Source organism: Octodon degus, unplaced genomic scaffold (assembly GCF_000260255.1).
Source record: "Octodon degus isolate 3935 unplaced genomic scaffold, OctDeg1.0 scaffold00052, whole genome shotgun sequence".
NCBI classification, from domain to species: Eukaryota; Metazoa; Chordata; class Mammalia; order Rodentia; family Octodontidae; genus Octodon; species Octodon degus.
In genome coordinates this window covers 10,899,609-10,916,318 of record NW_004524628.1, presented here as the reverse complement: position 1 = coordinate 10,916,318, position 16,710 = coordinate 10,899,609, and the positions used below count along the sequence as shown (strand labels likewise).

The 16,710-nt window shown below is 55.9% G+C and overlaps 1 protein-coding gene across 4 annotated transcripts in view; it reads left to right on the top strand.

Moving 5' to 3' along the window:
* The window catches only part of Fhl2 (four and a half LIM domains 2), a 39,370-nt gene that overhangs the window by 1,197 nt on the left and 21,463 nt on the right, over positions 1–16,710 (top strand). Inside the window, exon 1 of one of the 4 annotated variants that reach the window (XM_023717353.1) lies at positions 16,192–16,357. The exons of 2 other annotated variants lie outside the window; for them this stretch is intronic. The gene's annotated coding sequence lies outside the window, so the exon portion shown is untranslated. Of the gene's footprint in view, positions 1–16,191; positions 16,358–16,417; positions 16,441–16,710 lie in introns of those variants that run through there. One more of the 4 variants, XM_023717354.1, reaches the window with a different exon arrangement.

Here is a 16,710-nt window from a genome sequence, read left to right as displayed (position 1 = left end):
TTTTTTTGTGGTACTGGGGATTGAACTCAGGACCTTGCGCTTGCCAGGCAGGCACTTATGCCCTTGAGCTACCTCCCCAGCCTGGGCCTTTTCTAATAGTAAGCATTTAAAAACTTTTTTGGTGGTGTTGGGGTTAGCACCCAGGGCCTTGCACATGTGGTCACCAAGAAAGCATAGATGCAGATGTGAGTGAGACTTTTTGTACTAGGGATTGAATCCAGCGCCTCGACACTGAGCTACATCCCCATCCTTTCTGGTATTTTTCTGAGACAGGGTCTGTCTTGCCAATATGTGCAGGGTTAGATGAAATTCACAGTCTTCCTGCCTTAGCCTGGAGGAACGCTGTAAGGCGGAACTGCTGTGACAAGCTGCGCACTTCCCTGCCGCTAGCCACCCCACCCGCTGCCTGTTGGGGAGCACAGTCTGCGTTTGCTGGCTTCCCCTTCAGTCCCTCCTCAGCATCCAGGGCTGCATCTGGAACACACCGTCCTCGCCTGTGTGTGCCCAACCTTCCTACCCAGCTCTAGGACATCCACTATTCATTCACATAGGCCCAGGGACACTGAACTTAGGCCACCACCAGAAAGAGACAGAATTAGATGCACAGTGTTTCCCTGTTCAATTCTTCACACTATACCCGTAATGCGTGGGCGCTCCTTGGTCTGACTGAGTCATGGCCCTACAATGAGGTGGTTGAGGGAATAGCGGCTGAGCCAGGAAGCGCTCACGGTACGCACACCACAGCATCCAGAACCAGGAAGGGGCAGGGAGACTCCAGCCTGTTGACTGCCTTTATCTGCATCCCTCTGATGTGCAGTGCCACAGCGCCCCACGGAACAGAGAGCCACGGTTCTGTGCAGTGGCCTGTAGTGAGCGAGGCTCCCGTGCAGCACATGCAGTGCACCTTGCCAAACAGGCCAGTGGGCTCTTTGTACAAGACACACCAAGCTGGGGAACGGCCCTTAGCTCCTGGGGATTACCCTAACTCCTTCTGACCCAAAGATGCCTTGATGAAGACATCAACCACTGATGTAAACTTAAGAAAGAAGAAAAGATTACAGCTCTTTAATAGTTAATTTAGGGTTCTCCCCACAATGACATGCTTCAGGATTCATCATAAAACGTAATAATCTGTACAACATAGTAGGTTTTCTCTTTTCCCTCTTGATCAGATTAGTTGATAACTCACTTTTGGTCCAATTTATGGTTATTCACTTTTACTGTCTATTCAAAATCCAGTTCCTTGACATTGGCTGCATCTGTCTGACATTAAGACTTGGCCATTATATGAAGACGTTGGTAGTTGGGTGGATGGGAAGTAAGAAAGCATAAGCGTGGGTGCGAGTGAGAATTTTTTGTACTAGGGATTGAATCCAGGGCCTCGACACTGAGCTACTTCCCCACCCTTTCTGGTATTTTTCTGAGACAAGCCAATCTTGCTCATTTGCGCAGGTTTGGTTGAAATTCCCAGTCTTCCTGCCTCAGCCTTGCAGCATGGGGGCTCTGTGGGATTGATGACTTCTTTCAAAGTCTGGTGTGTCTGGTGATGTCCCTGCTGTCCCTGCTCCCTTTGGGCTTGTGGACACTCTCCCACAGGCTTTGGCCGGGCTGCTCCCCCTCAGGCGGAACACAGAGAGGGCTGAGAAGTCCGGAGCCACCGGATGCGCAGCAGGTGCGCTGAGCAAGCGCCGCGACGGTCACAGCGGAAGCCAGAAAGTGTTTTTGTTCATCTTTGTGTGTGTGCCGGGGTTCACACATGCCCTACCGGGAATTTTTCAAATCAAATTTTAACTTTGAGGAAGTTTGGGGAACTTGGAGCTTTATCTGGATTCAGAGGATACATTTTAGGCAGAAGAGGAGTAAAAACACATTGTAAGTTTTTCAGTTTTAAAGCTGACACTGACAGAACCAAGCTGAAGAGAACTCGTATCCAGTCAATCCCTCGCACTGTACGCACCGAGCTTGCTGAGGACGTGGCTGTTGTCAGAGGGCAAACGAAAGCACAGGGATTTTACTGTGGGCTTGAGGAAGCAAGCACCCCTGGCCGCGGAGACCAGGCTCCTCAAGGAGCAGGGTGTGGGTGGTGTCGCGGTGACTGTGACTGTGACGTCCCTTTGTACCAGCGAAAGGCACCATGCGCTGTCCCATGCAGGGCTGTGCACAGCAGGGCCGATTCCGGCGCCGCAGCCGGGGCTGCGTGCGAATGCTCCTCACGCCCTCACGCACACGGGGTCCGAGCACCACTGCCAGGGCCCACCCGGGTCACTCTCGGGCAAGCTGCTCACCCTCACTGTTTGCCTTGGTCAGCTTTTCTTCAAAGCACTTACCTTACACATACGTGCACCTGCACAGTGCGTGTGTGTGTGTGTGTGCGCGCGTGCGCGCGCACGCGCGTGTACGCTTGCCTGTGTGCATACAGAGGCGCCTCTTGCTAGACAGGAAACTGGTTCTGGGACTCTCCACATACCAGGCTCTGCCAATGCTGAATTCGCTTACAGAAATGGCCCGTCTGTATCACGTAGCTGATCTCCAGAGGGCAACATCCCAGGCAAAGTAAACACACAGGTGCTGCGTACACAGCGGCTCCAGCTCCACAACAGCCCTGCAGCTGTCACTGCCGCTGTTCTGACTCCTAGCTCCCATTGAGGAAGCGCTGAGAGTCAGAGACATGCTTCCCGGGAGGCGCCACAGCTATGCATGTCCTCTCACTGCGGTGACAGGCTAGAGGCAGCTCACTGTCGCACCGCGCAGGGAAGGCCACCTCTTACAGCCTCTGAGGTCAGAAGACAGTGTGACTAAGGACATTGCGGAAGAACACTTTTAGAGCTGCTGCAGAGCAGCCAGGGCCACGGGACCGGGACGTTCAGAGCAGGAGGGGCATGTGTGGCAAAGTTTCTTTTACTGTAACGTTTAATTTTTCTCTGGATTCCACATCGCACCCTTTGATCCCACCTCATACACTGTGGGAGTGTGGTCTACAACCAGGCTGAGACACTCGCAGACCTCCTGATGCATCATGGGCCTCGCAGAGGCTTATGGACCCGGCGCGGCTGCTGGGCTGCAGGGCCTCGGCTCGTGCGGGTGCTGTGAAGGTGTCCCCAGCGATGGAATCGCCTAACAATGCATGGTGATGCCTGCATCCCCTATCGAGCAGTGTGTGGCCCGGTGGGTCCCACGGGTGAGCTGGGCAGTGGGCTGTGGACACAGGTGCCACCCCGTTACCCTGCCCTTCCGTTGTGACCACGTGCTAACACAAGGCTTGTCTCTGCGTCCACTCCCTGCATCCATCAGGAATCCTTCCCGCTGAGCTTCTCAGCCCATGAGATCTCCTGGCCCAGAGCGAGCTATGGAATCAGGGTGCTGGCCTACAGGGCGGGGAGCAGGAATGTGGGCGCAGCTCGAGCTGGGTGCTGAGTGTGGCACCCTGCCCTGACCCTGTGTGAATGAGAAACGGACTAGAAGAGAAAACTGCTGAAAACCAGCACCAGAGCACACCACACACGGAAGACTGCACTCCTTCCTGCCGGCTGGGAGCGGGCAGGCGGCTGGGCTGTGGTTCCCGGGGTAGTGCTGTCAGAGTTGACCCCTTGCTGAGGACCCTGTTTCCAGGGTTTTCTCCTCTGTACTGGTATCTTTGCAGCTCCCCAATTCTCTTCCCCCCTCTCCTAGACACCTCTCTGCAACAGCGGACTGACCCCACCCCAACACCCAGGGCTGCCTACTACATCAAAAAACGAAAAAGAAAAAAATCAAAATCCTATCCCCATCTCCAGAAAGTGGCAGGGCCACGAGAGGAGACATCTGGGACACTTAGAAGTAGCCATGCTGGCTAAGACAACTCCGACCTCTGCGGCACCTGCAGCTCAGCAGGGCTTCCTCGCAGGCGGCAGTGTCCCTGGCATGACATGTCCCCACATGCAGCAGTGTCCCCCCATGTGGCCCCGCCATGCCTTGCCTGTGTCCCAGGCTGGGGCCCCTCCTCTCCAGAGCTTTCTTCCCATGGTGGGGAGAAGGCCTTTCCTGGATGGGGCTGCCACACCAAAGCTGCTTTTGATGACAGAGGAGAGAGGAGTGGGCCAGCAGGGCAGAGGGCGCCGGGCAGGCTGTAGGCAGGAGAGCGAGCGAGGTGCTGGAACAGACCCGGTGTCCCCATGCCATGCCAGACAGCCCTCATCTCCTTTCTGGAAACTTCTAACTTGAGCGATGAGGTCTGGAGAGGGTAACTGGGCCGAAGCTGTGCTTGTAGGTCAAAAGCAAACACTGACTTGTTTGGGGTGGAGACAAAAAGCACATGGCCCTTCTGGGAGGTTCTTCTCTTCTCTCTGCCCGGGGAGGACAGACCTACTTTTCCAAGGGTTCTGGGCACTGTTCAGCCAGGAGACACAGCCAGGATGGAGTAACCACGTGGTCACAACACTAATGAGCAAGGTACAGAGATCAATATTCTTCTGTCAACGGAAGTACGGTGGCTGCTCAGAGTCTGTGGCCTTAGAGCCAAAAGCACAAAGCAGCAACGAAGAAGAGTTGTCCATCTATCAGTCAAGGATACTAAAGCAGCACTGGGAAAAACCTCTCTCTGCTCCTGACCCCAGCTTCCCCAAGGTGTCCAGCAAGTGCACCCTGTTCCCCACCAGTCTCTCTTCCCCTACAATGCAGGCAGCTGTGTCAGTAAAGCACTGTTGCAGAGTCTATGAAATGTGCTTCTGAAATCTTCAAGCAGGTGCTCAGTGACCAAGAGCCAGATTGCAATCCCCAGTCACCTTTCCACTTGGGAGCTGAGAGGCGAAAGCCATCAGAATTAAAAATAGTCATTCTGCTATGATTTTGGTACCAGGGCCAACGAAAGCCACGAAGTCATTGATCCAACAGGGCATGGCCGTGCCCTTCTGTAACCCCGGCCCTCAGGAGAGGATCAAGGGCTTGAAGTCAGCTTCAGCTACACAGCGAATTCCAGGCCAGTCTGCCTACAGTGAGCGCGAGCGACTCTCCTCCAACAGTAACGACGGGGATGGTGTGCAGGTGCCGGCGAGTGGCACGTAGGGACTCTGGTCCTGGCCTGCGAAAGAGACCAGCTCTGCCTTGGGCCCCCGGCCTCCACAGCCAGGAGCGCTGAGGGGCAAAGCGCCCAGTCCAAGGTTCCTCACTACGGCACCGCTCGCAGACTACCGCAGGACGGCAGGTGGCTTAGAAGGTGGAGCTGCATCCCTTCGGGAAACAACGGCCGCCACCTCGCCTTCCTGCAGCGGTCACGCTCACCGGGTTTCTGTTTGTCTAGTAATTCCAAACTCTGCCGTGTTTCTCACGGCCAAGACAACTCCTGACACATACAGCTTAAAGAAAGAGACGCTTATTTCAGCTCACATTTCAGGCCACAGTCAGCTGACTCCAAGTCAGGGCTGCAGGCAGAAGGGCCTGCAGAGAAGCGCTGCCCTCTGCATGGGGTACAGCGGGCAGAGAAGGGGGGAGCTGGGAGGGAGGTGAGCTCTTACAGGCAGCCTCCTGCAGCGGGCCTCGCCCCCACCGGGCCCCGCCTCCTCCCACAGGCCCCGCCTCCTCCCACAGGCCCCGCCTCCTCCCACAGGCCCCGCCTCCCCACAGCAAGTCAGCTGTGATTCGGTCACCTACTAAAAGCCCCACCTATGGACGTAGGAGGCCTTAGTGACATCTAGATACAAACTGAGCTGGGGAGAAATAAACTTCCCTCTATATAGCCTTTTGTCTTCTGCAGAGGGGGCGCGGGAGTTAGACTAACAGAACACAGATTATCAGGAAAGGAAGCGTAGTAATCTGACTTGACAGTGATGTCACAGGTGTTGGGCACTGGGGTCCGGATGCCATTTTAACAAAGAGTGATGCATATACAAAGGGATAAGGAAAAACTTGCGTCCAAACCACTGCACACCCGTCTGCAGGGCCCCCCTGTGCGCAGCTGGGACTGCGCACAGAGCCGCGCCCGTCCTCCCTGCCCTTCGTGAGCTTCCCCCCTGCCCAGACCCGTCAGTCAGGTCCCTTGGGCTCTCAGGAATCGTGCTGTGCATGGGGGTGAGCCTCTCCCCAAGACTGGCCCATGGTTCTTTTAGCTAGGAGCCCGGAGTGGGAGACTTTCCTGCCTGGACCCTGACTTAATCTTTCTGGGGGTTCGTCTTCCCGGCTTCCTCTAAAGGTCCCTCTGTCACACTGGTCCTAGAGCTGCAGTGGGACATTCTGAGGGCTCACCATCTTGGTGGCACTGTGAGGACTTGCCAAGCAACAGCTCTTCTTCCCAGCTGCCCAACCACCCTGGTCAGCGCAACCCTTGAAGGGTGTCGGCTGAGCCCTGAACGCCAGGCGGCTCCGCACCAGGCTGCTCACAGCTGCCCTCAAAGGCTGGGATTCTGGTGTGGGGGAACACAGGTGTCCTAGCCAAAGCCAGGAGCCGCAGTCAGGGCTTCATACTGAATGGTTTGAAAAGAACTACTGAGAAGGAAATGTTGTGCATTCTGTCTGGTTTCCTTTGCTATTTTTTCCTCGGGCTAGGTGCAACCCCACACCCAAACAATGGAAGTGGCTCTCTGGGAGTATTGTGGTCGTCGATTGCACTGTCCCTACACTTACAATGATCTTCCTTGCAAGGAGTCATATTTAAGACTAACTCAAAGATAATGCCTGGGAACTATGCCGTTGTGCTTCGATTTTTGTCTGCACTTCAGGATAGGTTCGGGGAGCACCCTGCCTTAAATTTGGGGTCCAATTTTTTTTTTTTAACCAGGTTAGAAAGACTGGATGGAAATGTCTGCCACCAGCTGTCTGAAGTCTGCCTTGGCGGCAGAGGTCCTGGGCTCTGTAGATCTGTCACGCTGGCTCCTGCTGCCGCTCTCCTCACCCTCTAACTTTCACACGGGTCTAACCAACCAGCCCACTGTGCTGGCCGGGATGGTGGCGGCACTGCAGTGCTGAGGGCCATGTGACTCTCGCGCCTTCTCCACCCCAGGCCTGGTGTCCCTCCTGGGGTCACCGTCACAGCTGCTGGTGGCTGCCCAGGTTTCCACTGTGTGGCTTTTCTCGAGCTGGCAGCTGTCCCCACGGCTCTCACTGTTGGCTTTTGCCCTCCCAGGCTGACTGGTCCCTCCCCTCTCACCCTCTTACCCTGCACATGGCCCATTTCTGTCACCCGCATCTCACAGTAGTATGTGGTGACGGAGGAAGTACACACCCCTGGCCTCTGAGAGTGCCTCCTGCCGGAACATGGGCAGGGACTCTGCTGTTGCAAACAGTGCGAAGCCCAGCGGGTTCCAGAGCCCACGGACTGAGCAGCCACTGGAGAGCATCTGAGCAGTGCCACGCGTGGGACGCGGACACCCGCACCTCAACCTGCTCCTGTCCATCTGCCCAGAGTCCAGGCTCAGAGAAGCAAGAGATCCTTTCGCAGCTCTTTAGGACAATCTGTGCCTCTGTGGCACCCAGCTCCACAGGATCACAAGGGGCTACGAGGCGGAGTTCCCAAGGGTAAAGTTCCATGAAGCCAGCTCCACCAGATCCTACCTAGGGGACGAAGCTGTCGCGCTTCCCGCCCTGGCTCTGAGGTCAGCAGGGTGCTGCCATCCTGCCGCCTCCAGAATTGCAGGCTCTATTTCAGGTCAGGTCCTCTGCAGGACCCTGGCCTGTGTGGCACAGCACCAGCCCTGGAGCTTCGCGTCTGGCAGAGACGCGCACACTCCCAGGTACCCACTTTTTTGGAGGGACCCACAGGGGACTTTGGATGGACACCCGTGCCCAGCCCTCACTCTGGATCGAAGGCCCAAGGGCAGTCTCAGAGCCCACTATAGTGACTCACCAGCAGTGGGCTCTGACAGTAGGCATGGAGTCAGGCAGTGTTGGCCTCAGGACGACCTCTGGTGATGTGCTGTTGCTGGCTCCCTCTGCCCCTGAGGAACTACAATGTCCAGGGCCCCAGAGATGGCTTTGCACTCAAGGCTTTCCCTGTCACAGCCACCAACCTCAGCCTCCACAGCAGAGCCTCCTGGGACCTTCCTGCCGCAGCCTCCCAGCTCCCGCTCCAGGAAGTGGCCTCTGCAGCTAGCCTCTTGGCCATCAAGCTCAAGGATATGAGGAAAGAAGGAAGGAAGAAAGGAAAGAGGGAGGGAAGGAATGAAGAAAGAGAGAAAGGAAGGAAAGAAAGAAAAGAAGGAAGAAAGAGGGAAGGAAGGAGGCAGGCGGCACCAGTGGTGGCTGAGCCTCTGAGTTCACTCTCCTCTTGTTACAGAAAGCAGACTGAACACAGGAACAAATGGCATTGAAGAAGTTTAGGGTGCAGTTTACTACACTGATGGGCTTGCCTGGGATGGCTCCCAAAGACTCACCACCACCACCCTGCGGGATATTGGGGCTTATTTTATAGTGAGGGTAAACAGGGAGGTACAAGGCAGATCTGGCTCTGTGATTGGAGGGATGGGTGACATCATGGGTTGCTAAGGGGCTCTGAACGTCCCAGGCTCCGTAGCAAGGCCACCAGTTACACGAAGCATGGGTTATACAAAGGAAGAGCTGTCCTGTTACCCTTTACGCTACACTGCAAGGCCCTCGGCTATGCAAAGGCAGTAGAGGCAGGGGTGCACAGGGGATGAGGCATTGTTACTCGGCCTGCAGGACGTGCCTGCGTGGTCTTGACAGGCATCCTGGGCGGGCTTTCTTGGCAGGCTTAAAGTTTTAATTTCCCCCTTCGCTCTGTGCTCACTTTCCAGACTGCAGCAGCCCTGTCTGGGTCAGCTTTCCACCACAGTCACAGAACACCCAGGATAAGTTGCACAACACGAGAGAGAAATGTTTGCTGGGCTCCAGCTTGAGCTTCAGCCCTGTTGTGCTGGGCTGAGCTGGGCCAGGGCCAGGTCGCAGGGGGGAGTAAGGCTCTTTCACTTCTCCGCAGTTTGCAGGACAAGGGAGGAAGTGGAAGCCGAAGCCCCGCCCCCTGGCAGTGACCTTTGACCTCCCACCAGGTCCACCTCCTCTTAATACCCCATCCTGGGGACCTTTAGGGGCACACCCTAGGCCCATGTGCTCACAGGAGGTCACTCACTGTTGGCCCCGCTGGCTCTGCCCGAGTCTGGGCTGCTGCTGCACACCAGCTGGCAGATGCAGGCTGCACTTTGCCAGCCGGGCTCTGGCCGGGTGGAGGCGCTGGGAGGCCACCTGTGCACGATTGTCGAACTTGGAAATTGCTGCTGTGGGTGTGCAGGGTGACAGGCAGGGTGCTGCAAACCTGCCAGCCTGTCCACCCTCAGGAGCGTTTCCACCTCTGCCTGATACCTGTGGGCCTGCTCAGAGGATGGAAGGGGCCCCTGCCAGCTGCAGTAGCACCCAGGTCCGGAGCAGGCAGGTGGACCTGCTGCCACTCTCAACCCGCACTGTAGGGAAGGAACCGAGGGAGCGGAGCTGGAAGGCGGAATCACAGCTCTGTCCTGCGCTATCCCATCTGCACAGACAGCCTTTAAAGTGCTCAGCAGAAACTAAGCACGTTATGAGCAGAACGCGGAGACGCGGAGGAATTCACCAGGTTCAGCTCCTGCAGAAGGCTGGGACTGTGCGGACGAAGGCCAGGGAGCTGGTATGGGGGAGCTGAGAGAAGCCAGCCTCCTCAGCCAGCACTGCGCAGCACACTGGGAGCGAGGCCCTGCTGCAGCCTCTGTCCAGCTCCTTGCAGTCTGGGATGCTTCCATTTGAGCCATGCCCAAGGCCACAGCTATAGTGTCCCCGCTTTGCTTCCCTTACGTCGCTGGTGCTGGGAGGGCTCTCAGGGCAAAGCCCAGACACCTGAGCTGCAAGGCAGGAAGTGGCCTGAGAGTTCAGCTCGTCCACAAAACCACCTCCCTCTGCCAGAGCACAAGCAGCTGCCTTACATTGTGTTAGACATTTGGGGAAAGCTGCGTTCAATCCAATAAATGACGAGCTGAACTACTGAGTGCTGCAGACGAACTCATGGCTCTGTCCTGCCCACAAGCAATCCTGTCTGTCCTCTGTGTTGCAGAGAAAGGAAAGAGCAGGCTGTGTGGTGGGCGGGTCTGCACAGCACCCCAGGGCCCAGGTAACCTGACTGGGTTTGCCAGGCAGGCAGGCGGAGGGAGGAGGGCACTCAGGAGCCCCTGGGGCAGGCTGGGGCGTGGCTCAGTGCTAGAATGAATGTGTGCTCTGATGGGTGAGGTCCTGGGCTCCCTCCCCAGTGCACACATGTGCTTATGCACACAACACTACCTTCCTCGTGGCTGTGGGTAGAACATGTATGGGGGCTTCTCTGAGACCCTCTCCCTGCAGGATCTCAGGCTGCTTCCCCAGGCTGACAATTTTCCAGGCGAGTCCCTAGATACAGGAAGTCTCTCAAACATTCTCTATCTGCCCTCAGCATTACCTGGAAACCCAGGGGACCAATAGCAGCACAGCACACAGGGAAAGAGACTGCGATCCAGCGTTGGGTGAGTCAGAGTGTGGTCACCAGGCCGCCAAGCCTCTTACCTCAGGCCCCTGCAAGACTGGCGAGGAGGCAAAGGGGAAAAAAACAGAAAGAAAGAGAAAGCCAGGCCTCTACCGGTAAAGTAACTTACCCCCAGGCCTCTCCGGCCTTCTGGGCGGTGATGAGCAATCATGACCCGGAAATTGCTGGGCACCTCCACCATACAGAAGATTCTGGAAGTATTATGCACCTAGAATGGCCAAGAAGCTTTATTTACTTTTATTTTTATTTTTTGGCAAACAGTTCTGCCAGGAAATGTTGAAGGTGGCACATGTTATGAAATCCTCGTCTTCAGCCACCCACCATCCTAGGAGAAGTGGGGAGAGACCCCTGGGAAGGTCCTCAGCCCGCTTTCCACACAAGCTCCTGCGAGTGTTCATGGCATGCAGACCTATATGGTGGTAGAGTTCTGAACCGGAAGTGGGCATAAAAATGACTCCAGGAAAAGCTTGATACTTGGCAACAGCACTTGAAAATAAGCAGAAATGGGCTGCGTCCCTTGTTCCACAAGTGAGGTAAAGACCCAGAAGAGACCCTCCTGTGCGCATGTGCACTGTGCCCTCTGGTGCCTGGATCTTAAGTGTACCCCAAAGCCCCTGTGCTAAGAGCCTGGTCCAGCCTGGCTCTGCGGAGAGGCAGTGGAGATCGTAGAGGTGCTGCCTAATGGGAGGGCTTTAGGTCACTGGCCCTAAAAGGGATCATGGAGCCCTCCCCCACAAGGAGGTGAGGGACTCTGTTCTGCCCCCCGCCCATGGCAGTGTGGCTAAGCAATGATGGCTGGAGCCTCCTGAGCTCAGAGCTGGAATGACCCCTTCTGGGCACCAACGGGTCGCCTTCCCCACTGATAGTGACAGGAAGTAGGTCCAGCTCCTCTGCAGTTCTGGTCCTTTGCTCCAGAACCCTTCCTGCCTGGGCCACAGGGGATCTCTGTTGGTGACCCAGTCATAGCAGAAGTACCTCAGAAGGACTTCGAGGACCAGCAGAACTTGAGTGATTAGCTCCACAACGCTGAGGCGTAGCACTGAGTTCAGTGCCCCTTCAGTTGACATCCTGTGGGCCCACGGGCTGGGGACACTGGGAAGCAGTGGGGATGACAGCAAGAAGTGTTTCCTTGGGCTGCAGACATGCTACTGCGGTCCTTCAGGAAGGACCTGGCCTATTTGCCCAGACCAGGGTACCTACTGCTCTTCCCTGGGAATCTCTGTCAGATGACCTGGGAGGGCAGAGCTGCCCACACAGGCGAGCAGAAGCGTCCACGCACTGTACCAGAAAAGAGCCACTCAGAGACAGCAGGATCTTAGAATGTGTACAAGTTTTATGGGTCAATTAAATAAAAACTCAAATGAGAAGCCAACTTTTGGGGCCTCCTTCAGCTGTAGATTTCATCCGAGAGCCCAGCACCACGCAGTGCCTAAGAGGAGCTGTGGTGGCCGTGGGGCCCAGGCTCAGGGGATCCTGCCTTCCGAGGCACCCCAGCAGCTCTGACCACAGGCACGGGAAACGCGGAGTCATCAGCGAGCTCTGTGGGTTTGGCCTGAGGCAGTCATGCTTTGAGGCCTCGGCCTCTGCCTTGCTCAGTGTGGAAGGCAGCGTGATGAAGTGGGGGGTGGAAACTGCCTGTCAGGAAGGAGCCGGGCATTCTTCCTCCTACTCAGAGCCTGGCAGGGGCAGAGCAGAGGGAGGGAAGGAGAGGCCAGCTGAGCCGAGGCTGAGTCTTTGGGGCCAGTGGAGAGCACAGTGGGGATCCAGCAGGATCTTGCCCTGGCTGCCCCCAAACGGCCCAGGGCGCTGGGTGGGCGCCCAGCCTGCAGACTTGCTCTCTGTGGTGCTGCCTGCTGGGCCCAGTCACACGGTGCTTTCCGGAGGAGCCAGCCCGGCCTGCTGATCACTGCCCAGGGCACCCCCAAACTGGCCCAAGCTTCTGTGGTCTTAGACGCTTACTCACATTCCAGCCTTGTGAAGCAATTAAGGGCAATTAGCTCTGAATCAGGGGAGCTGTGCCTGCTTCCTGCCTGCCCTCCTGAGCTGGAACAGGAGGATCTGCTTGGATCATGTTCGTAAAGGGGACAAAGTGCTGTCTGCTGCTTTGCTCTTGGCAGAGGTCTCATCCCGTCCAATTTTCATGTACTGCCTTCTTCGCAGGATGATGAGGTCATCCTGGTTCCCAGTGGACTCCTTCAGGCAGGTAGCCTGAGTCCAACTCAGGAATAGCTGGGGTGCACTGCAGAGGCCAAGGAAGTGAGGGTCCAGGAACCGGCTGCTCAGCCCAGCCCAGGCTGTGCCCAGCCCGGTTCATTCCACCTGTGCTCCGCTCAGGAAGAGGACAGAAACGCGGGCTGCAGCTGGAGCTGCATGGTCCCAGATTGGGTCTGCATTTGGTCTAGTGGACCCCAGGAATTGACCTTGCTCTCAGACTCCTGATAAACTAGAGAGTCCCCATCAGAAGCCCCAGGGGTATTTATGCAGTCACCGCAAAGGTCCCAAGGCCTCTGAAAAGTGCCCTCTTTTTGTGTTTGGTGCTGGGAGCTGAACCCAGGGCCTTTACACTGATATATCTCCTTCATTATATATTTTTTTTATTTTGAGACAGGGTCTTGCTAGGTTGCCAAGTTGCCCAAGCTGGACTGAATTTGGGGATTCTCTCTCCTCAGCTTCCTAGAATGCTTGGAGTACAGGTGTTCCCACCAGTGTCTGGGCCTCATGTAGCTTTGCTTTATGAGGCTTTGAGGGGACCTGGGAGGCTCCTCCTATCTCCTGATTCCCGGCTGCATGGCTCTAAGGTGTGTGTGTGTGTGTGTGTGTGTGTGTGTGTGTGTGTATGTTAACAAGGAAGGAGTTACTAAAGCATTGGCAGAGACAAAAGCACTCTGCTGACCTGTCCATGTCCATCCCATGCCTCAGGAAAAGGCTTCTCAACTTTCCCCTCCTCTAGAGCAAGCTTTTATCTAGAGCAGAGGGCCAGAGACTGGAGATGACTTTTCTGTTCAGGACGGGCCCTGCACTGTACCTAGGGAAGTCTTGCTCCTTCTCATCTTAGACTCATTGCACCTTTCCTCTTGCTGAGGACCTGATGTTTTCCCAGGTCTGTACCACTGGGACAACTTGGTTCATGCACATCAGGCCGACATGACTTCGTAACAGCCCTGGAGAGGTCTGAGTTTACCTGAGGCCGCAGAGCTAGCCACAGGCAGGACAGGTCCCTGGATCCAGGCCTGGCTGCAGGTCAGGCACTCTTTCAAGAGTATTTCTCTGCTATGCTGCCCAACAGGCACAAGATGGAAGGCTTAGGCTGCTCCTTCTGCGGGGGAGCACAGACTGTGTGCCCTGCTGTAGGTGACCCTGGGGACCCCACGGTGTACAGGACAGAACTTTCCAAAACCCTTGTCCCTGGCCTCATTAAAATACATCTGTTGATTATCCACACAGACACCACATTGTCTGCGTCTCTCTGTGTTCAGCATCTGGCAAACCTCCTGTAACTTTCTATTGATCTCAGCCTAATGAATTGGTTTCTTATTTTTCTTCAAGGACCACGTGTCACTGTTACTTTTTAAATATTCCTATTTTTGGAGTGAGGAACCCTGAGCCAAGATCCAAAGTCACACACACACACACACACACACACACACACACTGAGTGTGGACAGGAAACCTTCCTCCCCTGCCTCACTGGTAGCCACCAGCACTTCCCAGAGGCAAGGGATGCTGCTAAGCACGAACTCCGACTCCTTCCGCTCTGCTTGGCACACAGAGGGCTGATGCGATGCCCTCTACGAAGTACGAAGTACTCTCTGCCTGTACTTTTCTCAGTCGTTCTGTCTTGGAGATTACCCCATCAGTGAAGCGAGTTACTGCCTTCTTCTCAACAGCTTTGTGCCCTGTTGGTGACTAAGGTGGATGGTCTGTGGCCCCAAGGCCTTGCTGTTACAGCAGCACAGGGAGCCTCTTGGCCTCAGATCACTGTGTGCTGGCTGGCCACCTTGCAGGGAAGCTCCTTCAGGGGGCAATGCTGAGAAAGGCACCCAGTGTGTGTGTGTGTGTGTGTGTGTGTGTGTGTGTGATTTAAAAACTCTTCTTCTCTCTCCAGCATTTCAGGAGAGAGACCAGTTTAGGGATGCAGGTACTGATCCTCAGGCCCCAGTGCTTATCAGTGTCCTGCTGACCCTGTTCCTCAGGCCCAGCTCCATCTCCCCCATTCGAATCTATTTTGAATCAAGCTTAGACACAATGTTACTCCACTAGGAAGTAATCTTGGCACTGTTCCTGAGAGTAAAAGATTGAAATAAGAAAGGAAAAATGTGATTTCATTGTTATGTTTAAAATAATCATTTATTATACCATCGTATATCCTGTCAATGTCACGTCTTCCAGCTTGCCCCATACAAATTTATCTTTGAACAATTTGTTCCTTGGTCAGAATCCAAGTGAGATCCATATGCTGCAGTTACTTCTACTGTTCTTCTTGACCTAGGCAAGCTGCGCTCTTTTTCTTTTTGCAGTGTTGCTGCTGAAAGTGGGAAAGTTTGTTTCCAGGCACTGGACTTTGCCCAGAGTCATGTGAAGTATCCCTAAGGTTAAAGGGGAAGCATGCATTTGAACTGCAGATTTCTTGGTAATAAGGTACAATGTACAAAGCCCTACCACACAGGCAACAATGATGTAGTACTAAATAGCTATATTAATAAGAAGTACATGAGTTGAGCACAAAACTGAACCAAAGTAAGAGGAAAGAAACCAGAAAGGCAGGTACAGCATGAATATGTCATCATTTCCTAAGCCTGTTTCAACACTGGAGCTGAAGGGTCTCTGTGTAGTTTGCAGCCAGAGGGACGGCAAACGTGGAGTGCTTGGGTGTAGGACCCTGCTAGCAAAGTCCCTAGGCCCTGGCCTGTGCTGGCCAGGATTCAGGATGGTCCATGGCCCAGGAGGTGAGTTGGGGGCAGGGGCACCCCACATTCCTGCCGGTTCTAGGCTCTGCAGCGAGGCTAGCTGGTGTCCCCTGAACATCTGATGGGTGCGGCATTTCTGGCCCTGTACAGAGCTTGCCCAGCCTCGTCCTGGGGGACCCGGAAGCACAGCTTAGCTGCTAAGTGGCCACGCTGCTGCCTAGGACAAAACTCTGAGCGCAATTTCCTCACCACAAAACGGGGTGATAATTTTTCCAGTTGGGGGTGAGATTTTGTAGGAGAGCAGGCCCAGCCACTCAATACCGAGCTAAAGTGCTAACACTTTCACAACAGGTAGCAGACAGAAGCGGTCTCTTCCCTGGAGGGGCGCAACGGGGAGCCCCCCAACCTGAGTGTCCAAACGTTACTTGCGCCCTGTCTTTCTAGTGCGCAGGTGGACTTGATCATGACGCCAGGGCCACGCTGGGACCGGACTGTGCTGTGCGCCCCCCAGCTGCACCCCAGCCAGGCTGAGTGCACCAGGCACGTCCGGCCCTGCCCGGGCAGGACAGCATTCACTGGGCCTTCGTCCCGTAGTTCTGCGCGCAGGAGCCACGTCTGCGGGGACAAGAGGGTCTGGGTGCCCCGCGCCCACACGGGGCCATGCGCAGAGTCCCTGGCCCGCTAGGCCGAGGGTGCGGGGTCGCCAGGAAACAAAGCGTGGGGAGCCCGGGTGCGAGCCTCCCTCCCAGCCGCCTCCGCCCCGCCCCGGCTGCAGCTCCTTATTTGGTCAAGGACGCGCGCCGGGGCGGCGCATTTGCAGTCCGCGCAGCCTGCCCGCCTGCACCGCAGCCAGCCGCGTCCGGGAGCCAGAGCTGGAGCCGGAGCCCGAGCCCGTGTGAGTACCCGCGGGGACGCAGGGGTCGGGACGGCGCCCACTCCTGCCAGACAGAAGGAGTGACTGGGAGCCGGCCGGGACCAGCGCCCCAGAGGTAGGGGAACCCAAGACTGGACTGAACTGGGAGCCCCAGAAACCCACCCATCCCCAGACTGGACGTCAAGCCCTGAGGGCCAGGTGGGTCCCCGCCCCGTGCGGGAGGGGCCGAGCCACCCCAGGATGAGCGGGCAGCAGATCCCTGTTGGGCCCTGGGCTGCTAGGGAGGGGACTCAGGGCTGCAGGACCTAGGAGTACGGTCTAGGTGGGGCCCTCATGCAGGTGCCAGCTCTCCTTCAGCAGGAGGACGGAGTCTGTGACCTACCCGAATCCCTGACTCCTGCAAGAATGAAAAATCCAAGCCACCAGGTGAAAAGCTCTGGTTTAGTATAAAGGAAAAAGTTCGATTGT